Source organism: Atractosteus spatula, chromosome 5 (genome assembly GCF_055471065.1).
Source record: "Atractosteus spatula isolate fAtrSpa1 chromosome 5, fAtrSpa1.hap1, whole genome shotgun sequence".
Classification (NCBI taxonomy): Eukaryota; Metazoa; Chordata; class Actinopteri; order Semionotiformes; family Lepisosteidae; genus Atractosteus; species Atractosteus spatula.
In genome coordinates, this window is record NC_142710.1 from 12,913,201 (window position 1) to 12,920,444 (window position 7,244).

A 7,244-nucleotide genomic window follows, 5' to 3' on the forward strand; every position below is an offset into this window, starting at 1 on the left:
ATCTGCTGAGTCCTGGATGTCTCAGCTAGTCATGAGCTTCTTGATTGTAAATTAAATCCTGGTAGAGGTATGGATACAACTATCCAGACAGCTACAGGAAATTATCTTCTTTCAATACATTACCAGATCACATTACTTTCAATAACTGCTGATCCAATTCAGGGTCACAGTGGGCCCAGAGCCTGTACTGGAAGGAATAGGGCACAAGGCTGGATACACCATGGGCAGGACACCAGTTCAATGCAGGGCTCACACAGACACAAACACACTCACATCAGGGATAAATTTCCCAGAAGACAATCAACCTCCTCGCATGTCTTTGGACTGTTTGGAAAACCGTGTGAACGTGGGGGGAATATATAAACTCCACATAGGTACTATATGTGTAATACTATGTATATGTATATGTATTATATATACATTATATATGTAGTATATGTGTAATACTCCACATAGACAGTACCCCAGGAATTGAACACGGAGCCCTGCAAGGTAGCAATGCCAACCACCCTTATTACTGGATCAGAAACTGTTTGTTTTAGCTGGAGGTGGTTTACTTTTAGAGTTTGTCAAAATATTTTAAAGAGGATTTATAGAATATTAGTAGAAAGCATCCTTCCTTTTTTTACTGGTTCTCATTTATTTTCTAAAAAAACAACTTACAATCTCTTTCACATAGACACATAAACAACTATAAACATCTGAAAAAGATCTCAAGTAGTCACACAAAAATTGAACCCAGTCTGTAATTGAACCCAGTTCCCCCAGACTCTCTGCAACCTGAAGACAAGACTTCCTTTCCCATCAGCCTTTCAGGGCCTCTCACCAGCAACAACCCCCTCCCTCTGTGGGGCAGGACTGGTCACCTCTCCTGGGCAAATTGTCCTGGCACAATGCCAGTCAGTGTTCAGGTTCTGAGTCTCTTGAATCTTGTGGCCGTCAAGCAGCCCCTCCGCACAGCGCCTCTCTGAGGCACTGTGAAACACTTCACGGAAGAAACACTTCCGTGAAGCACATGGAGTAGATCTCAATGGCCAGGTGCTGTTGGGAGGTACAGTGCAGGACCTGGAAGGTCTGGCTGTGGAAGAGGTGGTGGTGTCTGTGTGGAGACTGCTGGGTGTGGATATACAGAGAGGAAGTGTGGCCTTAGTCCAGAAAACTAGGGCAGCAGTCAAAGAGCACCATCCAGCTAGCTGTCCGAGTGAATTTTCCTTGTGATGTCTTCATAGTTGGTGTTGCTGTATCTGACCAAGGTCTCCACCTCAGCCAGGTAGATTGAGGGTTCCCCCACCACATAGACATGGGTCTCACCGCCAAACACAAGCAACCTGAAAATGGCCCAATATAGGATACAGATAACCAAGGTACAAGATTTTTTCCCAGCAACCCATTACTAGCTGGGTTCATAGAGGGTACAGAGAAGATCTAGTTGATGGAGAAGGTAAAGTGCTTATCTGCTGTGTGCTCTTCCAGGCAATAATAGCCAGAGGACATATCAGGGTCCACACAAAAGCTCTTGGCCAGACACTGGGCAGGAGAGAGGTTCCCCGTGCCACAGGGCATCTGCAACCTTTGGAAATCCTGCAGTGCTCTTATGGATTAAGGTGTAATGAGGACAGGGCATCTTGATTTCCCATCTTTGTCCATCAAATATATATTATATATGCCACCTTCACTGTGTAGTGGTTCCTCACGAGCAGGAAGTAACAGGCAGCGCGGGTGATAATCAGAGCATTGAGCTGCTTGCCGTCTTTCACCATGTAGCCAAAGGATTGGACACTTTCCTCCACTGAATCTTGACTTTCAGAGGATCCCTGAACTTGGTCTCCTCCAGGCAGCTAGCAGGGAGTCTCATAGTCATGCACACATCACTGCAGGAGATGGACAGCAGCTGGAGAGGCTTATGGTCAGGGAGTATTACTGGTTCTTCACAGATGTTGCAGCCCCAGTAGGAAGCCACCAGGATCACCCAGGTCTTGTGCCTGCAGCTCTTCAGGAAGGTAGTGATGAGGTGGGACCTATTTGTCCCTATCAGCACATAGATGTTACTGTGCCTCCTCACATGCAACTGAGCCATCAGGCTCTTCTTGCTACAGGTGACTAGGAACTGGATGCTGGAGCTCTGCTTCTGCTACTGTGGTTCTCTATCCTGCCCTATCCGGTCCCCATAAAACCTGCGTTGGGACCATTCTGAGCATCATTGCTCTGAATCCCAGAGCCATCCAGTAGGGCATTTCCAGTGCCCTGTGGATTAACTGCCTTTGTCTGCCTCCCTTCATCTTGTGGCCAGTCGCAGAAAGAAAAATAAATTGCTCAGCCACGTTCTCCAGGTCCAGCCCAGCACTAAAATCAGACCTCCCCTCCAAGTGCCCTAGACAGACTGTGCTTTCCCAGTCAGGCCCCTCTTCTCCTCCTCATATCTACTGTCAAAGTTCTCACCCCTGAACTGATTTTTATAGAATTCTCCCATGGGGAAACGGCCCAGGTCTGACTCAAGCCCCTCAGCACAGTTTCTTTCTATTTGAAGAACAACTTTGCTGTCTCATCTGTTGGCAGACATTGATCCAATGCAGAAGTGGTTAAGAAGCTTTCTATCAACTTATTTTGATCAAACAAATTTCACAAGAATAGGAGAAAAAGAAAAACAAAACTTTTTGTTTTGAAAAAAGGATAAAACCGTACAAATGACAGAATGAGAGAACAGAATGTACAGTAAATGTGACATATAAAAGGGAAATTTTATGGTTAAATTCAGTATAGTTTACTTATATAAAGGATAGATAAGGAAATAATCACAATAATAATATGGGATGATAGGAATGATAACGTCCCCAAAAAGCAAGAAAAAAATGAAAAAAGGACAATGTGGCATATGATGGTACAGTATATACTTTATAAGTGTACATGTACTGTATGTGTATGTGACTCTTTGTACAGTAAGTACTGTACATATCTGAGTGTGCTCGATAAATTTAGATAACTGGAGCCCAAATCTCTCCAAAATATTTAATTTGATTTTTTATAGAGACTTTCATTTCCTCCATTGATATATTTTCTATAAATAGCCTGAGCATTAAGAGTAAGGGGAAGGAGTCACCAGTGAGTTGATCCACAAGATGGTTTCTGAGCCCTGAGGATGGTTTCTGGACTGTATAGCTGAGGAATGGGAATGAGCTCTGGACAAACACATCCTCCACTATCTCCTTCCATGACTGCTACCAAGTACTCAAATCCTTTATAATGCCTAACAGGCCACACATAGAGATAGACCTGCCTTCTATAGCAAATAGAACACAACCTAGACTAAATACAAAAATCCTGGAAATTGCTGGTCTGGAGGTTTGTTTATATTATTACTTTATTATAATTCTTATGTTAATATTTGATATACTGTGATATACAAAATTTGATTATAGTTTATACTGTATATCTGACTAAGTAAAACAAAATAATTCTTTGGTTTGACTAGGAATCAGGAACCTTGGACCTTCTGAGTAGTAGTAGCGATATCAGGAGATCTCATTAGTAATGTATTCAGCCTACTGTCACGGACGTCCAAAGGGACTAACCGTGGGGAGCAGGAGAGCGGAAAAAGACCCATATGCGTAGCGGCGGAACGGGAAAAAGGCCCGGGCTCATTAATGCAAAGAGTTCAGGAGTGCCGTATAGAAACCTACGCCCTCAGGGAGCGGACGTGGGGCGCCCTGGTGCTAGGCGGGTCTCAGGACATCCGAACGTCAATGCTGAGCGAGGACAGAGTGCAAGACCCGGAAATATATAGCCCAAGGGAAAGAGAGGGACAGGAAGGACAGCAGACCGGAAACTAGGGACAGGACAGAGAAGGAGCGCCCTCTGGCTGCAGAGGGCGTGACACCTACTTTGGCTGAGCATCTAATGTTTATGAGTTCTCATTCTTGGTCAAATCTTGCAGATTGGTTCATGGAGGTACGAGGGTCTCAATACCTACAGCTCCCACCAGACCTTCACTTCGCTAGTGACCTCCAAGGCCATCAATGGATGTGTCGCTTCAATCATTGTCACTGGATGCATGATCTACCCCCAGCCCCTTGTTATCTCTGCACAGCTGTCCCAGGGCGCCCGGCCTGTCATGTCACGGCCATAGCGGACCTCAGTGATAAGGCCACAGTGATGCTGGATTTGTTTGACAGCTGTACAGGCACATGTTGACTGTCCATCATTTGTATATTTCACACATGCAGTTCAGGTAGCCTTGGAGATACAGCCCTTTATTTACCGAGATAAAGTAATCAAGAACACATTTTCATTACCATAGACAGCTTTGAAAAAAACTGACTAATATAGCTTAAGTTTACGGCAGCAATTTGAGACCAGTATATCAACGGTACAACAGCAGCTGGTATAGGGGCCAATAGAGATCACTGCTGTTGTAAACCATCCTCCACAGTAGTGGGTCATTATGATGCCAGAGCTAAGTATTTTTGGTGTTTTTTGTTGGAGCCAAATTCCATAGAAGGAAACGGGAAATGGCTTGGAATCACCAGTCATCTGTCTACCTGTCACAGAGCTGCTGACCTCTGCTATCCAGTGCTATCCAGAGCAACAGACAAACACCTGAATGTTTTTTGTGTCGTGATAGCAATCTTTAGTGTAACAAAGTGCGAAAACTGTGCAAGAGGCTGAATAGTTTTGCAAGATACTATACAGGTATATCATATAAAAGAGGACTATGAATGATCTTCAAGTGATTTTTAAAGCAGTTTCTCTCTCTCTAGCTGCTACAATCAGCCAATCAGTGTTTGCTGGTCTCTCTCTCCTTCTCCTCACCTATCTTTGCAACTGGAGATCAAATCAAAGATGATTCAGGAGCTGATGAAAAGAAAAATGATGGCATACACTCAGATCTCTTCTACCACTATGGGGCTGACAGGAGATACAGCCTGAAGTTTGAGGTGCTCGGTGTGGAGAGCAAAATGGAGACCAGACTGTACCCCGACAACAATGTTCCTGAAAGACCTCGACAAACCAGTGGTACGAAACACTTCGAAGCACAATGTATGCAAAAGGACACGATGCATGCAAGTGCCAATAGGCATACTGTAACACACACACGGCAACACACACAATACAACTGTACTGACCCTGCTGCACAGTGGGACTAGCAGTACACAGGGAGTGGTCAGATGACTTACTTGCTGGGCACGAGGCGGATGAGACCCAGGGAGTGCAGGGGGTGCACTGACAGAGACTGCAGTGTAGTGCTGCGCGCAGGCAGGGGTTCAAAGCCACAGCTGAGAAGGTGACGAGTTCAAAGCTGAGACCATAGCTGAAATCCGGGTGGAGGTGAGAATGGAAACCAAGCTGTACCCCGACAACAATGTTCCTGAAAGGAACATATGGCTTATTTATAACCTGTGCTAATACCCCTCTCTCTTTGCAGGAGCTGATAAAAAGAAAAACGATGGCATATACTTAGGTCTCTTCTACAACTATAGGGCTGATGGACGATGCAGCCTGAAGTTTGAGGTGCTGGGTGTGGAGGGCAGAGTGGAGACCAGGCTGCACCCCGACAACAATGTTCCTGAAAGACCTCGACAAACTAGTGGTACGAAACACTTCGAAACACAATGTATGCAAAAGGGCACGATGCATGCAAGTGCCAATAGGCATACTGTAACACACACACGGCAACACACACAATACAACTGTACTGATCCTGCTGCACGGTGGGACTATGGAGACATGCTGATGAGGTGAAAAAAGGCAGAAGTAGAAAGGGAATTTTCAAGCAGGCAAGAGCTTGTTTCGCTGGAGAAGGTATTTTAAAGTTGGGCATTCCAGGTCCAACACAGGAAACACTAATGAAGCAAGGTGGAGATCCAGGAATCGTGATTGAATGAACAAGAAATCCAGGAAAAATACAAAACAGGAGACTTCAAAGAACAAAGGGAACAAGGTCCAAACTCTATATTAGAACCTTAAGCAAAATCCGAGAAGCCCTTAAATATCCCTCTTGTCAATTGGTGTCCATGGCAACCAGCACTGAGTGACAGGTGGGTGGAGCAGAGGCCGATTAACAGGGTGACCATGACAACGATTCACGCAACACAATGCACACTATATAACATGCATATATGCACACTGCGGCATTACACACTAAAAAACGCATATTATAAAATGCACCATATGACAAGCACACAATACACAATATACAATATACAATGCACGTCACAGACAGAAGCAACGCAATATGATTTGACAGGATGTTATATTTTTTTCACGCTCACAGCCCTCCAGTTCCTGCAGCCGCTAATTACCTATCATCCCCTCCTGTCTCCATCCAAGGACTGTTTCCCCTGCGCATCTCAGCTGCCTGCTGTTTCTCCTTTCTGTTTCCCCTGCCCATCTCCATCCTCTGCCATTCCTCTTCCTCCTCTTCCATTATTCCATTATTCCATTATTGTCATCCACTCACTTAATAAACTCTGTGATCTTCACCGCTAATCGGACACTGAGAACAATTAATCTGCTGTGTCCTTTTTTCCACCTATGGGCCTGGTAGGAGGTCAAATTCTAGTGTTGGATTTCCAATCTACTGCGTTTAAATACTTCCTAGCCACCCACAATTCTGAGCTCATCATTTCTATCACTCCTTCCTCCACACAATGTTCAGTCTCAGAGCTGTATCCCGGGCTCACTCCTCATGAGGGGGGCTGACCACATCAATCTTCAGCCGAGAGTGTAATTTCTTCATCGTGGTAAATTCATGCCAAAGTACTAAGTATGCTATGACTTTATATTTGTCAGCTGTTTTTGTCAGCAGTGGCTTTGTGGTGCGGAGCAGTGGCTCTGTGGCAAAGGATCTGTGCCCGTGACTGGAAGGTCGCTCATTCAAATCCTGCAGCCGGCAGAGGCATCCTACTCTGTTGGGCCCCTGAGCAAGGCCCTTAACCCCAACTGCTCCAGGGGTGCTGTATAAATGGCTGACCCTGTGCTCTGACCCCAAGCTTCTCTCCCTGTCTGTGTGTCTCATGGAGAGCAAGCTGGGGTCTGTGAAAATCTGGATTCCTAATGCAAGAGATTGTATAGGGCTAATAAAGCAACATTATTGGAATTTGACCTAATGAGGAAAATGCTACGCAGTATATTGTAAAATCTCACTTATTTCTACAAAGTGATTCTTGCAAGAACAAATGCATTGTGCTAACTTCATTTCTCTCAAATGTCCAGACATCTGGAGTTGATTCCAATCTGATGCTTAATAT

The 7,244-nt window shown here is 44.9% G+C and overlaps 1 pseudogene; it reads right to left on the reverse strand.

The window, feature by feature from the left end:
• Positions 1–1,189: 1,189 nt before the first annotated feature.
• On the reverse strand, positions 1,190–6,421 carry LOC148834163 (uncharacterized; annotated as a pseudogene).
• Between the last annotated feature and the right edge of the window lie 823 nt (positions 6,422–7,244).